The following is a 16,966-nucleotide window of genomic DNA, read 5'->3' on the forward strand; positions in this document are numbered from 1 at the left end:
GGAAACAGACTGCTAGCATGTAAAATTATAAAGGTCACCGAGGAGTTTTTAAACTAAGGACTGGGAGATAGCCGACAGGTGCAGAGGAGCACATGGGTTAGACAGAAACATTCCTTGGGAGACACTTTTCAAAGAGGTTACTTTATACCCTAGTAAAGGGCAGAGGATAGAAGTTGGTAAAGTACAGGCGGGAACTACAGAGAAACAGTCCACAAAAAAGAGACCCATTCAATTACATCACATGAAGGCAGACAACTAAATACTGACAAGTGAACTACGAGTGTAAAAAAAAGGTGTTGCCATGGACCACATGTAACATTATGCATCAAGTACTGCAGACCTGACTCAGGCAAAACACTACTGGTTTTACAAAAAAAAATCCCATGGTTTTACAAAAGGTAGATGGTGCCAAACCAACCTGATCGCCTTCTTTGAGAAGGTAACAGATTTTTTAGACAAAGGAAACGCAGTGGATCTAATTTACCTTGATTTCAGTAAGGCATTTGATACGATTCCACATGGGGAATTATGAGCTAAATTGGAAAAGATGGGGATCAATGTGGAAATTGAAAGGTGGATAAGGAATTGGTTAAAGGGGAGATTACAATGGGTCACACTGAAAGGTGAACTGTCAGGCTGGAAGGAGGTCACTAGTGGAGTTCCTCAGGGATTGGTTTTGGGACCAATCTTATTTAATTTTTTTATTCCTGACCTTGGCACAAAAAGTGGGAATGTGCTAATAAAGTCTGCGGATGCCATGAAGCTGGGAGGCATGGACAATAGAGAGAGGGACCGGGATATCATACAGGAAGATCTGGATGACGTTGTAAACTGGAGTAATAGTAATAGGATGAAATTTAATAGTGAAAAGTGCAAGGTCATGCATTTGGGATTAATAACAAGAATTTTGGTTACAAACTGGGGACACATCACTTGGAAGTAACAGAGGAGGAGAAGGACCTTGGAGTATTGGTTGATCACAGAATGACTATGAGCCACCAATGTGATATGGCCGTGAAAAAAGCTAATGCGGTCTTGGGATGCATCAGGATAGGTATTTTCAGTAGAGATAAGGAGATGTTAGTACCATTATACAAGGCACTGGTGAGACCTCATCTGGAGTATTGTGTGCAGTTCTGGTCTCCCATAGTTAAGAAAGATGAATTCAAACTGGAACAGGTACAGAGAAGGGCTACTAGCATGATCCAAGGAATGGAAAACCTGTCTTATGAAAGGAGACTCAAAGAGCTTGGCTTGTTTAGCCTAACCAAAAGAAGGCTGAGGGGAGATATGATTGCCCTCTATAAATATATCAGAGGGATACATACCAGGGAGGGAGAGGAATTATTTAAACTTAGTACCAATGTGGACACAAGAACAAATGGATATAAACTGACCATCAGGAAGTTTAGACTTGAAATTAGACGAAAGTTTCTAACCATCAGAGGATTGAAGTTCTGGAACAGCCTTCCAAGGGAAGCAGTGGGGGCAAAAGACGTATCTGGCTTCAAGACTAAGCTTGATAAATTTATGGAAGGGATGGTGTGATGGGATAGCCTAATTTTGGCAATTAATTGATCTTTGACTATTAGCGGTAAATATGCCCAATGGCCTGTGATGGGATGTTAGATGGGGTGGGATCTGAGTTACTACAGAAAATTCTTTCCTGGGTGTCTGGCTGGTGAGTCTTGCTCACATGCTCGGGGTTTAGCTGATTGCCATATTTGGGGTCGGGAAAGAATTTTCCTCCAGGGCAGATTGGCAGAGGCCCTGGGGGTTTTTCGCCTTCCTCTGCAGCGTGGGGCACGGGTCACTTGCTGGACGATTCTCTGCACCTTGAAGTCTTTAAACCATGAGTTGAGGACTTCAATGGCTCAGACATAGGTCAGGGGTTTGTTACAGGAGTGGGTGGGTGGGATTATGTGGCCTGCATTGTGCAGCAGGTCAGACTAGATGATCATAATGGTCCCTTCTGACCTTAAAGTCTATGAGTCTACTGAAGTCAAGTATGAGTTCAGAAGGAGTTTTCTCCGAATTAGGAGTGAGCACACGATTTGGCTCTATGTAAAGTGTTTCATATCCTGTTTCCTTGGGAAAGTGTGGTTGAAAACTAATACAATTAGTATCAAGTATTGTTGCTGTTGAAGTGTTTCTACAGCACTACATTACAACATGGTCTGCAAGTCTCTTTGTTCTGTGCGGTGTCAGCATCCAGGCAATAATAATTAATCAATGCTAATAATGGCATGCTGTTAGAAATGTAACTGTGACTAGGTGGAGGATCTGCCTGATTACTTATGACTGACAAAGTCGAAGCGTTCAGCAAAGGTTTACACCACAAAGCATAATCCTGGTCCATTAGTTGCTTTCTCACTACTCAGTACTTGGGTCAGATGAACTCAAGTTTAAATAGTCTCTGTTTTTTACTTCGCTAATGTAGGCCTTGTTTAACCCATGAAAACCTATTACTATACAGATGTGTAACACTAGTGCTGAGAAAGAAAACAATCCATTAACTGAATGCTTTGGATCCTTTCAGCGGATATGGGAGAATTACATCAACACTGACAAGGGAGGTGCTACTGAAATGTTTGGAAGACTTGTGCCTATAGAAGAGAGTTACTATAACTCTGAGGTGCAAGAACAGCCCTTAAAAAAATGTTTCCTGACGCAAAATAACAATTTAAGCCATAGAATGAATCAGGTGTAAAAGAAGACAATGGCACTGTCAGGTGGTAGACCTTTTTGCTGAACAATGTCATCTGGAAAAAACACTAATATAAGCAGAGTAGTGACATTACATGTATCACTTAGCTACTGAACAGATATAAAGGTCAATTCTGTTTTTTTATTTCATCGGTGTGGTATCACAATATCTGATCATAGATGTTTAGCTTTTTTCAGTTCAGATATTTGTATTTCTTTTAATGTTATACCTTTTATAACAAAAACATACAGAACTTTGTATATACACAAATATACAATAATAAATTGGCAGATGGAGGTCCCTATAGCTACACTAATGAGACCTTCTACTTCTTTTTTAGTGCTCCATCTTGCAAAATGCTGAGTGACTCCTGTAACCCTAGGGACTGAAGGCATTCAGCACTTAGTATCAGGCCTTTAGGTCTAATATTGCTTGTTTGTGTCCATAGGTTTAGCATAGATGGACACAGAAAGTAAATCAGAAAAACCTAAAGTTGGGATTTAAAAGCAAAAAAAAAAAAAAAAAAAAAAGAGGACCATTTCCCTTGGGAGGTTGGTATTATATGGGCAAATGCTAATGCAGAGCAAAATCTCAGTAAATTTGATTGATTTGGTCTAGCTGGTACAATTTAAACCCTGGCTAAAAATATCTAGGGGAATTCAATGACTTTTTTCCCCAAAGAAACTGTTTAAAAAAGTTCTGAAATGATAACTTGGCAGCATCATTAAACTAGAATTAATTTCCAAAAATTTTAAAAAGACAACCTAAGTCCATCATTTCAGACCACTTAATGTACAATAACTAAACTCTAACAAAAAAGAACAGAGGTACTTGTGACACCTTAGAGACTAACAAATTTATTAGAGCATAAGCTTTCATGGGCTACAGCCCACTTCATCGGATGCATAGAATGGAACATATAGTAAGAAGATATATATATATATATACACACACATACAGAGACGGTGGAAGTTGCCATACAAACTGTAAGAGGCTAATTAATTAAGATGAGCTATTATCAGCAGGAGAAAAAAAACTTTTGTAGTGATAATCAAGATGGCCCATTTAGACAGTTGACAAGAAGGTGTGAGGTATGTATCAGACCAGATTCACCCTTACTCGTGTTGAGTAGAATGTTTCTCTCTATGTAGCCCCACCAAAACAGATGGAAATACTCACTGAATAATGTACTAAAGTGCTTGCAGAATAAATATCCTGGAATCTGGCCCATCATAATTTGTTCAGCATACATAAGAATCCTTGCAATCATTTAGAGATATAGGGCCAGACCTCATCTGATGTAAGCTGTCATAGCTCCATTTAGTTGGAGCTATGACAAGTTACATTAATCAGGAATCTGCCCCATAATGATTAAAAGCGCTGTGTATTTTTATGACACATCAAAGTGTACCTGCTGGAGTTGAGGTTTATAGTGTAAATCTGTTGCCCTATTGATTAGAGAAAAGGGATAACAAAAATGCACCACCAGTTTCTCCAAGAGCAGCCTGAGGCAGAGGCAGGACTACCTCAAAAAGACTTTGCTCAACAGATGCCACATCTTGAACCAAAGCTGGACTACCAGTTCCAGCAGAACCTGGAAATTTTGTGACCTTAAAACGTAAATTGTGTGTATTATCAGCTTAAGTTGAAAAGATGGCCTTGTGATTTTCCTTATTTCTGTTTGTTGCACTGATGTGAGGGTGTCTAATGTGGCAAACAAATTCCTAACCATATGGCTGTTTCTTCATTGCAGTTTGGAAGCTTAGTTTGTCAGACTGTATTTTATAAAATGGGCAACACTGGGACAACAAACACACATGCAATGCGCGTAAGTGACAATTTGTTGTTCTCATGAATCCCTTATTGTTTTTGAGCTTGACCCTCTAATACCCTACTCCAGCAACCTGTGCATGCAGGAATAAGTGGGACTAGCACTTATTAAGGGAAAATCCTCCTAGTCTGAGGGCAATAGGCCATGTAGAATGGCAATGTCTCTCCTCAGCAACACAGGCTACCATGAGCCCATCTAACCTGTCCTTCATTCTCTACGCTGGCTTCTTATAGAACAGAGAGTCAAGGGCTTGGTTTTTATTTTTGAGTCAGTCAATAGTTGGGGCCCAGGATTCCTAAAAGATCATCTAAAGAGGAATATGGTCAACAACTCCACTCCTCAGGCACAAACGAACTGTTCAGTGTAAATATAAAAAGTCTGAATGTGCAGCAGGCAGAGCTTTCTCAGGGCTAGTGAAAGGCTGTGGAATTAACTCCAACAGGAACTAAAAACCACCACAAATCTCATCACCTTCTGCTCCAAGTGCATGGAGCACTTTTCTGATCTTGCTTTCTTTAATATAAATGCACAGCACAGGGTACAGATTGTGACGCTAGCAGGCCAGGTGCCAGATTACACCAAGGCCCCAAGACCTCACTGGAAACTGACAAGTGCATAGCTGGAAATCAGTCTAGCTCACCTGTGTGTTAGCATTTTTAAAACTGATATTAAGTTTGTTAGAATGTGTTTAGATTTGATTAAATGCAATGCTGCATATACTGATCTCACTTATAAACATCTGTATCCCATGGTAAAAAGTTATATTGAGTGTTTGCACTGTAAACCTCTGTAACTGCGTAACACACCAAACAGGAAAGAACCATTAATCAGTGTAAAGAGCTGGTCCTGCACACATGAAGGCCCATTGAAAACAAATGAGCCTTTTTAGACATCAAAGGACAAAGGCTTAGCTGATTGCCCCTATCCCTGTGCCCATGAAGAGGAGATGGGCACCAACTCTTGTCCCATCAGTTTAAAGTCTAAGGGAAGGGAATAAAAATGCTGGTACTGTGACATAGTTCCTGTCTGTTGACCGGCTTTAACTTTGTAAATGACTAATTTTTTCTTAGTTAATGAATCTTTTGTTAGTTTATTATAGGATTGGCTACAAGCATTGTCTTTAAGTGTAACTAACCTGTGGTATGTAACTGGTCCTTGGGGACTGGAAGTAACCTGAATATTGTTGTGATTTTTGTGTAAGGGACAATCTATCACAAAGACAAGCTTGCTTGGGTGCAAGATAGACCAGAGTACCCGAGGGGACTGTCTGTGACTCCATGGTTAGGCTGCTATAGTGCTTGAGGAGTTCACATTTGTTACTTTCTTGGTGAAATCTAAGTATAGAACTCACAACCAATTTGGGGGTTGTGCCCTGCTTCTTGACAGTTTGCCTGTGGCTGGCACTCATGCTCATGAGCTACTCCAGACAGCTCAACACATCTAATTTATAAAAACAAACAAAGCAACAAAATCCCTACCCTACTCATACAATTTCTCCCTTGGGGAGTAGGCGAGAGAAATAATTAATCAGATATGAAAAATGTTAATTACGTCACTTAATGTACTATTTGAAGGTAATGATGACGGTAGTACAACAAACTGTGCAGAATACAGACTAGAAAGGAATAGCATAGAAATAAATGCAGCGGCAGATGTAATTCCATGTTGACATATGCAAAATGCATATTGGAAAGAGTAACTTGAATTACTCATCAGTGGGTTCTAAATTAACTGTCACCACTCAGGAAAAAGACTTTGGTATCGTTATGGATGTCTCAGTGAAAACACCTGCTAAATATGCAGTAGCAGATGGATAAAGTGAAAGGATGGATAAAGGATAAGAAGAAGATAATACTGGAGCTATTATAATGACATTATATGAATCACTGGCATGCCCTCACCTGTAGCTATAACTCCGATTGAAGTAAACTCTTATTGCAGTGGAACACCACACCTCAGAGGATTAGGCCCTAAATCAAGGGAAGAATTTTGCCCACGGTGTTGTGTCACAGGGCGACGGGCCCTTTAAGGGGAATCAGGCTCATGTCTGCCTGCCGCTGCCTTTTGAAGGCCCACCTGAGGGTAACTGACTGTCCCAGGTGGCCACTTAATGGTTAATTGGTCAATAAGCACCTGGATCTAATAAAAGGCTACCTGAGCTTAGTTAGGGAAGGCATTCCCAAGGAGATAGGGAGCTCCTGAGGAGTGGAGCTCCCAGAAGAGCTCATCAGATCAGGGAGTCTAGAAGGTGTGCTCCTGGAGAAAGGGAACTCTCCAGTGAGCCCCCCCAAGCAGGGAGTCCAGAAGGTGCTCCTGGATTCTGGTGATTCCTAACGAGAGAGCTTCAGAAGGCAGGCATACAGGAAGGGCTACTCTCAGCAAAACTATGCCAGAAAGGCCAGCCTCCCCGGAAGTTCCTCCCAAGGAGAGGTGCTTCTAGAAAGAAGAGGCTGATGTAAAGATGAGCAGTCCCAGAGAGAAAGTTCTCCCAGGGAGGGACAAAAGCAGCCAAGGAGACGGAACTGGGTGTGGGACCTCCCAAGGAGCTACCAAACATTTACTCAGCAAAGAAACATACTGTCGGGGGAAGAATGGCAGTGACAGGAGGCCCTGCAGAGGCCCAAGCTCCAGACAAGGAATTCAGCCTGAGAGTGCTTCCTGGCTAAAGGGCCAGGACATAAGACTGTTTAACCCAGAGGTTGTTCTTTTCTGTTAAATAAATTAGACCCTGTGGAGGGTTCTCTTTAGAACCTGAAAGCCTGGCTGGACTTGTTTATACCCTAAGTGAGGGGAACTGAGGCAGGCTCACTTACAGCACTACATCCAACATGAGGGGTGCATTAAAGGGTGAGAGACGCGACTACATGTGTTTAGATCCCAGATACACTGAGCTGTTTCCCAGGCACAGACAATGGAAAGGTGACTTAAGGCTTTTTAGATGGTGCGTTAGTGCAAACCAGCTGGGCTATAAATTCTAGTGCACACCAGGTGATGCTCACTGAAAGTTCCTTAGGGTGCACTGATGTTGTCCTATTTCAAACAGTACTATGTCAATGTGCATCAGGGAATTTTTAGTGCATGCCAGCAGGGTCCACACAGAAAGTTAGTGGATGACAAGCTGGTGCGCATTAAAATTTATGCTGAAGCTGATGTACACTAACGCACCATGAAGACAAGCCCGTAATCTTTTTAGTACACTTTTTCCCCCATGACTATAACCTAAGTTCCCTGTAAGCTGTGTGGCTGGGAACTTGCACTATCAAGTTCCTTGCGGTTCACGTGTCCCTCCCCGCACTGCCATGTGCTGCTCCTGCCCTCTGCCTTGGAGCTGCTCCCAGGAGCCTCCTGCTTGCTGTGCAGAGTGGAGGGGGAGGTAGAGGGTTGCTGATGTCAGGGTTTTCCCTTCCCCCAGCTCCTATACTCCATCTCCACAGAGCAGGGTGTGGGGGAGACAGGACAGGCCTCAAGATGGAGGGAGCTTTCTGGCAGCTGCTGCTGTGTCTGAACTTGCTGATCTACTTAAAAGGGCAGTGTACTTAAAGTGGGATCATCATACTTAAAGGGGCCACACGCATCTCTGTCACTCACACACACATACTGTCTTTCACACTCACCTTCCAACCCATACGTGTATTGTTGTTGTTGTTGTTACTTCTTGATACTTCTTTCAAAGTGTGTTATTTTAGTTTTTTGACTGATCTATGCATTTCATAATTTTTATTTCTCTCTTACGCTTGTAAGCAGAGTCAGGATGAGCTCCACCCTGACATCTCGTGGTGAGGTGTGGCAAGTTGTGGAAAAGAACTTCAGGGGCTGATCTCATTTGCATAGGCACACCCACCCCGCCTAGAATGAGGCCATAGCTGCCCAAATGGTCACTTTGGCTGCTGTGGGATCCCCAGAGTCTCTGTTATTGGGGCAGGAAGAATAAATTGTTATTACCCTGATTATGGGAATCAAGGACAGTGGAATTGTACTTGGCCTTTTGTATGATGGAGGGACTCACCATCAACTAAGTAGCACTCACTAGGCAAGGGACATGGGTTCCAAAACTGTGACTTGAGAGAGGCTTGAGACAGGTATTAGTACCTGGTGGTCTGGGCCCCTTTGTGAGGGCCTGAAACACCAATTGCACCTCTGTCTCTCTCCACTATGGAATATCAGAGCTAATTTTGGGTCTATTAAGAGTCTCCCTACAGGTACTGTGCTGAATTCACTTTGGCCTTATGGTGCACCAGCACTAAGGCTCCCACTACTACAAGCTGAAATCACTAAAGAGCTAAAATTACTGCGAGCTGAAATCACTGAGCACTGTGTCAAGTAGGGGGGAGCCTGAAGATCTAGAGTGCAGTGGTGCTGTTCATGGATAGGCTGGTGGAGCACTCGTGAGACGGCGAGCGGAGCGGAGCCGTTCGTGAGACAGCAAGCGGAGTGGAGCCCTGTAGAGCTGTGGGACAGTCAGTTTCAGGTCACGTAAGGTGCCCCTTACCTCTTTCCCCCCTACACAGGCACATTTTTACCCAGACTGGGGAGTAACACTCTGCAGATGAACTTTTGAACTCTGGGGCTGGACTTTTTGGACTTTGGGTGATTTTTGGATTGCTGGACTCAAGAGACGTTTGGGTTTGTGGGACTCAAGAACCCGAGGGAAAGGATGTGGCCTAATTTGTTGGGGTGGGTCTTTGCTCATGGTTTGGTTAATGAACACTAGTTGTGGTGTTTTCCCAATTTGATACTGATGTCGTTTACCTCATGTTATTAAAGATACTCTGCTACACCGAGACTCTGTGCTTGCGAGAGGGGAAGTATTGCCTCTTTGAGGCACCCATGGGGTGTGTAAGATTTTCCCAGGTCACTGGGTGGGGGCTCGAGCCAGTTTTGCATTTGCTTTGATGAGAGTGAATCCCTGTGTACTGAACCCGGCCCTTGCTGCTATCAACTTGACCTGGCAGAAGGGTTACACACTTAAATTTAATTCTTTGAGTAGTGAGTTCTAAAATGCCTAAACTGTCCTGGCTGGAGTAATTGTCCCTATGGTAACTTTTTTTAAAAAAAATATCTATTTCTATTTGTGGTGCACATCCGCACATTACCTCGATATGGTGCACATAACAAAATTCATTCCGCACATGGATGGAAAAAATTAGAGGGAACGCTGACTATAACTAACAACAATATAGGTATGACTAATGAGGGCTGAAATCTTTTTCTGCTGAGAGCAGCAAGCTCATAGAAACGAGAAGAGAATTCAGGTTGATTCAATGATTCCATTAGTGTTGCATATTTTACATTTCAGCTGACATAATACAAATGTAGGTAGCTGTAGAGGAGTACCAGTAGTGCTGAATCTTATCTGTTCAGGTAGATTCATATTCTATTGTCTTTGCTAATGCAAGACTCCTATTGACTGCTCGAGGAAGGATTACAGGCGTTAGTCTGCAGTAATTGAATTTTGACATATGAAATATTGAGGCAGCTGAGCTCCTCTAGGACAATGCAGATAACAAAGCCCATCAAAGCTGGGACAAAAAGCTCTAGGTAGAAGGAATGAACATCTAGAGAAGATCAGGCAAACCCAGAGCCAGAACAGCTTCAAGACACACTGCAAAACCTTCATCTTCAAAAAGGCCTTTCTACTACAGCAAGACTGGTGCTCCAATATTCGCTCTTTTCTACACAAGACCTTCCCTTCCTAAAAACATCTGAAAACAAATCAACCAACCAGTTAAAAATCCTAACCGAAGCAGAGTTTCCATCTTGAGAAGAGCAGAGAGTCCATAAAGTCCACTAGCGACTTCCTACTGCTATTTTATGTGGAAGGACTTCAGATGCTATGGTGATGGGTGGCAGTATAAAACCTAAAATAGATTCTGGGTTTCCTCTTTTTTCTTGGTTTTGTCTCCTTTTAATAGTTCAGACCAAAACAAAACTCAACTTTTCATCTGAAAATGTATTCTTCTCCAGTTTCATTTGATTACATAGTGCTTATAGACAGAATGCTGTTCAGGTTTAAAATTCAGAAAGTGTGCAAATATATGCCACACTGAAATAGATGTTATCTACTCAAAGATAGAGAACAAATGAAACGTACACAAAACAGATTGAAATAAGTGCAAGAAAAGTTTGAAGCTATTCATAATAAAATAGATATATCATTTTTAAAAATCACCCCTTGAAACATGCATCATCTCGCCTATAAGATAATATGCACCTTTCACTGTGTCTTGTTTAAATTTGATCATTGCCCCTTTTCTAAAATGGTTGTTTTTATAGATAGAACATCTTTACGTGGGTGAACTGTTTTTCCCCCCAAGATAGCTGAATTGTGTGTTTTGAACACATTGGTTTCTTTTCTGTATAAACTCTAACAATTTTTGAATCTCATGCTGCACTTAACTTCTAGGAATCCAATGTAATTGAAGAGAAGCCATTATCAAAAACTGTATTGACTCACAGGGCCAAATTCACAAGTGGCATAAGTTAGTGAAGCACCACTGACTTTAATGGAGCCACACTGATTTACATCAGTTAAGGAACTGACACTCAGCATCTTAGAAGTAACAGCTGTTTTGTTACATAGTTTAATGTGATTCTTAGACCACCTTCTAACCCATATCAAACTTAGGCAGAGGTTCAGACTCATTATACTATTATTTGAGACAGAAATTTCCAACCTTCACCGCTAAAATGCAGACATGTGATCAGCTAGCTCACACCACCTACAATTCCCGGGATAACCATAATTTCCCCCTATTCTCAGAACAGAAAATATTTATGATAATAGGCTTGATCCTCCATAGTAAAGGTATGGAGTGCTGAGCAGAGAAGCGCGTAAGATAAAAAGTGATGAGTAGCATAGGGAGATCATTCTCCATTAATACGTGAGCTGCTGCAGGCCCATCAAGTTACTCTATCTAGAAGCAGGATTAACACTTTGGTTCCTGATCCTGCAATCATTGAAATCACATTTACTATTGATTTCAATGGGTGTGGGAACTGACCCTTAGGGGGGGATGCATAGCTAAGCACCTCTCAAAATATAGAGATTTACAGGTAAACCCTTGGCCACTCAGACGTGGTCATTCCCTGCTCTCCATTTGTAACTGTATTTGCAATTAAGGGAGTGGGTGCACAGGGGGGGTGATTATCTACCACTGATCAGAGCAGAGGATTATGCCCAGACATTAACCTTATTTGAAGCCACATGGAATCTCTGGTCACACAAACTAGAATGCAACAATCTTATATATCAACCAATAACTTGCAGGTGGTACTGGCTAGACTAGCAAACATTTATAATGGCTTCGACTGTATTTGAAGGGGTGTAAGATCACCCAATTAGTTGTGTTGGGCAAACATTGTACTTATTTTTAAGGGGGGGGGAAGGATCAGAGGAACGCTAGACTTCAATACCTGTAAACATGCTGGAACAAATTATTTAATAATCAATCTGTAAACATTTATAGTATAAATAGCCAGCATGGATTTGTCAAGAACAAATCATGCCAAAACAACCTAATGTCCTTCTGTGACATGGTTACTGGTCTAGTAGATAAAGGGGAAACAATTAATGTGATATCTTGATTGTTGTGAGGCTTTTGACATAGTCCCACATAAGCAAATTAGGGAAAGGAGATCTAGGTGAAATTATTATAAGGTGCGTGCATAACTGGTTGAAAGACCATACTCAAAGAGTGGCTACAAATATTTCGCTGTCAAATTGGGAAGGTGTATCTAGTGGGGTCCCACAGAGGTCAGTCTTGAATCCAGTACTATTCAATATTTACATTAATAACTTGAATAATGGAGTGGGGAATATGCTTATACAATTTGTGGCTGATACCAAGTTGGGAGGGGTCGCAAGCACTTTGGAGGACAGGATTCGAATTCAAAACAACCTTGACAAATTGGAGAATTGGTCTGAAATCAACAAGACTCAATTAAATAAAGGCAAGTGCAAAGTACTGCATTTAGGAATGAAAAATCAGATGCATGATTACAAAATAGGGAATAACTGGCTAATCAGATGTTAGTACTGCAGAAAAGGATCTGTGGGTTATAGTGTACCACAAACTGAATGAGTCAACAATGTGATGCAGCTGCGAAAAAGGCTAATATCATTCTGGGATGTATTAACAGGAGTGTTGTATGTAAGCCATGGGAGGTAACAGTCCCGCTCTACTTGGCTTCAGCTGGAGTAGTGAGTCCAGTTCTGGGCCCCACACTTTAAGAAGGGTGTGGACAAACTAGAGAGTCCAGAGGAGAGCAATAAAAATAAGAAAAGGTTTATAAAACCTGACCTATGAGGAAAGGTTAAAAAAACTGGGCATGTTTAGTTTTGAGAAAAGAACAGTGTGTGGGGGAAGGGGGAACCTCACAACAATCTTCAAATATGTTAAAGGCTGTTATAAGAAAGACAGCGATTAACTGTTTTCCATGTCCACTGAAGGAAGGACAAGAAGTAATGGTCTTAATCTGCAGAGAGGGAAGTTTAAGTTAGAGATTAGGAAAAACTTTCTACCTATAAGAGGAGTTAAGCTCGGAAATAGGCTTCCAAGGGAGGTCATGGAATCCCCATCCTTGGAGGTTTTAAGAACAGGCTGGACCAATACATGTCAGAGATGGTCTAGATTTTGCTTGGTCCTGCATCAATGCAAGGGTTTGGACTTGATGACTTCTCAAGGCTCCTTCCCGCCCTACAGTCCTATAATTCTAAGAACTATTTATTTTGTACAGTAGGCAACAAATCAGAGGAGGAAAAATCTGTGAAAGAGTAGGTACCAGGAGAAATATGTGGAGGAGCAATTCTTACTAACTGTTCTATAGCCTCGGTGACCCTATCCACCATTGTGTCACTCCAGTTTTATGCCAGTGGAACTGAACTGATTTCAGTGGAGTTACACCAGCGTGAAAGTGGAGTAACACAGTGCTAATCTGACACTCCCCCTCCCTTTCTTCACTGGAGTCATCTGTCAACCCACACTAAGCCAAGAATCTGTCATTTATAATGTTCTGCATGTGCACCTGCAGCACTACTTCAGCGAGCTCACATGTACAATTATTTTATTTTGTGTGAGCTCTGGCTCATCCCCATGTGCTTTGCAAAGCTCTGAGTTTTCCCACCCACGGTGGATACATCTGAATCATACTTACTGCCTCCCACATTTTCTTTATTCTTCCAGGTATAGAGTGCAGAGACAGATGTACAAATGGGGAGATTTATCTTTTAAAGAAAGTAGCTCACTGTGTACCAGCCACAGAAAACAACGGTTAAAGGAATAATGTAAAAGAAAATAGTATAAATATAATTCAGATCTTAATTTGTGACCTCTAGGGCCAAGTTTTGACTCGCAGGGCCAAATTTAGCCTAGGTGGAGGCAGGTGTAACTTGGATGAAGTCAATTATGCTCTGTCCGCTTATATCACAGCTGAATTTGGCCCATATTCCTATTTATTAAAATAGTCTATGGATAAAGTTACTGGTCCTGTCGCTCGGTTGCATATATTTCACAATAAATGACCTACAACCTTTGTCTTTTTCTCCCACTCCTGGCTTTCCATCTTTTTCATGCCACCCATTATGCCTGGAATAGACTTCTGCTTCCCATTTGCTAACGAATCACTCTCACCTCTTCCCAATCCACCCTTAAATTCCATGGGCCTGATTCTCTCCTAGTGCAAATTGCCTCAGCTCCATTGACCTCAATGAAGCAGAGGCTTTGGCCCCAGGGCTGTTGTGCAGCTTTCCTTAAAATCCTCTTGGGGGCCAATACAAGCTGCAGCAAGTTAGAGTTGCCAGCTTCTCTAACTTTTGCCACATCCAGGATGGAACGAGGCATAAAGGTGGCAGAGAGTCACTTTTTCTTCTTCACCTCAGCTGTGCCAAGCTCTGCTCCAGTGCAGTTGAGGATCTAGCCCATTAACTTTCGGCAGGCAGAGTGAAATTACTGAAACAGGAAATAATATTGAACAGTACTGGAAAGGCAGCACGGACCACTGGATTGGAGGCTAGAATGGGAGTCAGCACGCCTGAAGTACTATTTCTAGCTGCTAGGTCTGGGTACATCTACATTGCAAAAAACAGCAAAACAAACAAAAAACCCCACCACCAAAACAAAACACAAAACAAAAATAAAAACAAGAAAAACCCCAAAACCAAAAAACTCCTCCCAAAACCACGTCAGCCAGCCTCAGAGCCTGGGTCAACTGACAGCAGCTTGCAGGGCTCATGCTACATGGCTAAAAACTGCAACGTAGATCTTCCTGCCTGAGCTGGAGCCTAGCCTCTGAGACCTTCACCCCACACCATGGCTCCATAGCACAAGCCTGAGTCAGTTGACCCTAGCTCTGAGACTCATTGCTGCAGGGCTGGGTTTTTTTGGTTTTGGTTTGCAATATAGACATGCCCACAGTCACTTATCTGTTATCCTTTCTGTGCCTCTGTTATCCTTCACACCCTTTATTTGTCTTGTCGATCTAGACCAGCAATTCTCAAACTGTGGGTTGGGACCCCAAAATGGGTCACGACCCCATTTTAACGGAGTCGCCAGGGCTGGCTTAGACTTGCTGTGGCGCAAGGCCAAAGCCGAAGCCCCACCACCCGGGGCTGAAGCCTGAGGACTTTAGCCCTGGGCGGTGAGGCTCAGGTTATAGGCCCCTTGCCTAGGGCTGAAGCCCTTGGGCTCTGGCTTTGTCCCCCGCTGCTGGTGGAGCTTGGGTGGGTTCAGGCTTCAGTCCCCCATCCTGGAGTCATGTAGTAGTTTTTGTTGTCAGAAGGGGGTCGCGGTGCAATGAAGTTTGAGAACCCCTGATCTAGACGGCAAGATCTTCAGGGCAGGGGTTGTCTCTCACTATGTGTCTGTACAGGGGCTAACTCTGTGGCACTACTGCAATACAAATACTTCTTCTTTATAATAATATTGCCCACCAGTGGCAAGTTTCCAGTTTCAGTTGCATTAATGCGCTGCTAGAGCAAAGCATAAGTTCAAAGTTCTTATTTTAGTTTAAAAACAACCTAAATAAAACAAAAATAGACTGCAGGCTGGAAGGAGGAAAATCAGAATAAGACATACAATATTTTACCCCACGGAGCCTGTTTTCCTGCTTGCAGTAGATACACAATACATACTTCAGAGGATCACAACATACTGGAGATATTTTATCAACAAAACCAAGTGCCACTAACTGCAGTTAAAGGTGCAAAACAAAGCTTAATGCTACACCACTGCCATGGTTACTGCAGAGAGTTAGAGGGAGGATGTTCCAGTGTTGGCTGGATCCATTGCTACGTTGCCAGGCACTGCAGTGAAGCAGCCTTGCTGACTCTAGGGGCAGTCAGTCAGATGCCAAACAGAAATGAAGGGAATTTTGTAAAGCAGAAGGGCGAGGGATTAAAAATAGCCAATTTTAAATTTCATCTAGCTGAGACATTCATTAAGCGGAAAGAAGCACTAAATGCTCTGACAATATTGATGCATCACCACAGCAACACAGAGCTAAGAAAGGCAGCCTACCTGGTAAACTGTAAGCAGTTTATATTTAAAGTTAGAAGGAACAAGGCGGCTACTAAAACCAGAAATAATTCATTTTGTAGCAGAACTGTCTTAATTTGTCATAATACATCACTTTTGCATGATGCAAAGCAGATGATATACACCTGTCCCCACAATTCAAACCATGTACCAATCACACACACACACACACACAAACAAAATAGTGCACAGACCTCTAATCAGTGACCTCTACCACATGTAGTAGAAAAGCAAGCAACTGCAAAGAACTGCAATGACCATTCTCATGGAGATTCCATTTTTTCTTAAAAAGAACAGGAGTACTTGTGGCACCTTAGAGACTAACAAATTTATTAGAGCATAAGCTTTTGTGAGCTACAGCTCACTTCATCAGATGAGCTGTAGCTCACGAAAGCTTATGCTCTAATAAATTTGTTAGTCTCTAAGGTGCCACAGGTACTCCTGTTCCTTTTTCAGATACAGACTAACAGGGCTGCTACTCTGAAACCATTTTCTCTTAAGTTTCAAATATAGTTTCATGTTATTCAAAATATTCAGCAGCATCTAGCACACTAGTTAAAAAATGTAGACGATTAAGATACCAGTAAATGTTATAAGCCAAACTGCTTGCTAAACAAAACACGTAATTGATGTGGAGGGTAATAGTTATGCAAAAGCTCATTTTAACATTCAGCAGGTTTTCCGACAGTTCTGATGGTTTTTTATGTCACCTTACAGAAAAAGATAATGCATATTGATAGTGATGGATCCTGGAAGGAAGAGACTACTAAAAATACATGAAAGAATAAGAAACACAGGATGAACAAATCCAAAATAGCAGAATTAGCTAAAGCACTGAACAGGCTAAAGCCATGATTAAAGGCATTTTCATTGCTATTTATGTGTTTATGTTTGGAT

At 42.0% G+C, this 16,966-nt stretch overlaps 1 protein-coding gene across 7 annotated transcripts in view; it reads right to left on the bottom strand.

Moving 5' to 3' along the window:
* ABLIM2 (actin binding LIM protein family member 2) overlaps window positions 1–16,966 on the bottom strand; it is a 214,243-nt gene that overhangs the window by 80,069 nt on the left and 117,208 nt on the right. The window lies entirely within an intron of this gene.

The sequence above is a fragment of the Natator depressus genome, chromosome 4, assembly GCF_965152275.1.
Source record: "Natator depressus isolate rNatDep1 chromosome 4, rNatDep2.hap1, whole genome shotgun sequence".
In the NCBI taxonomy this organism is placed as follows: Eukaryota; Metazoa; Chordata; order Testudines; family Cheloniidae; genus Natator; species Natator depressus.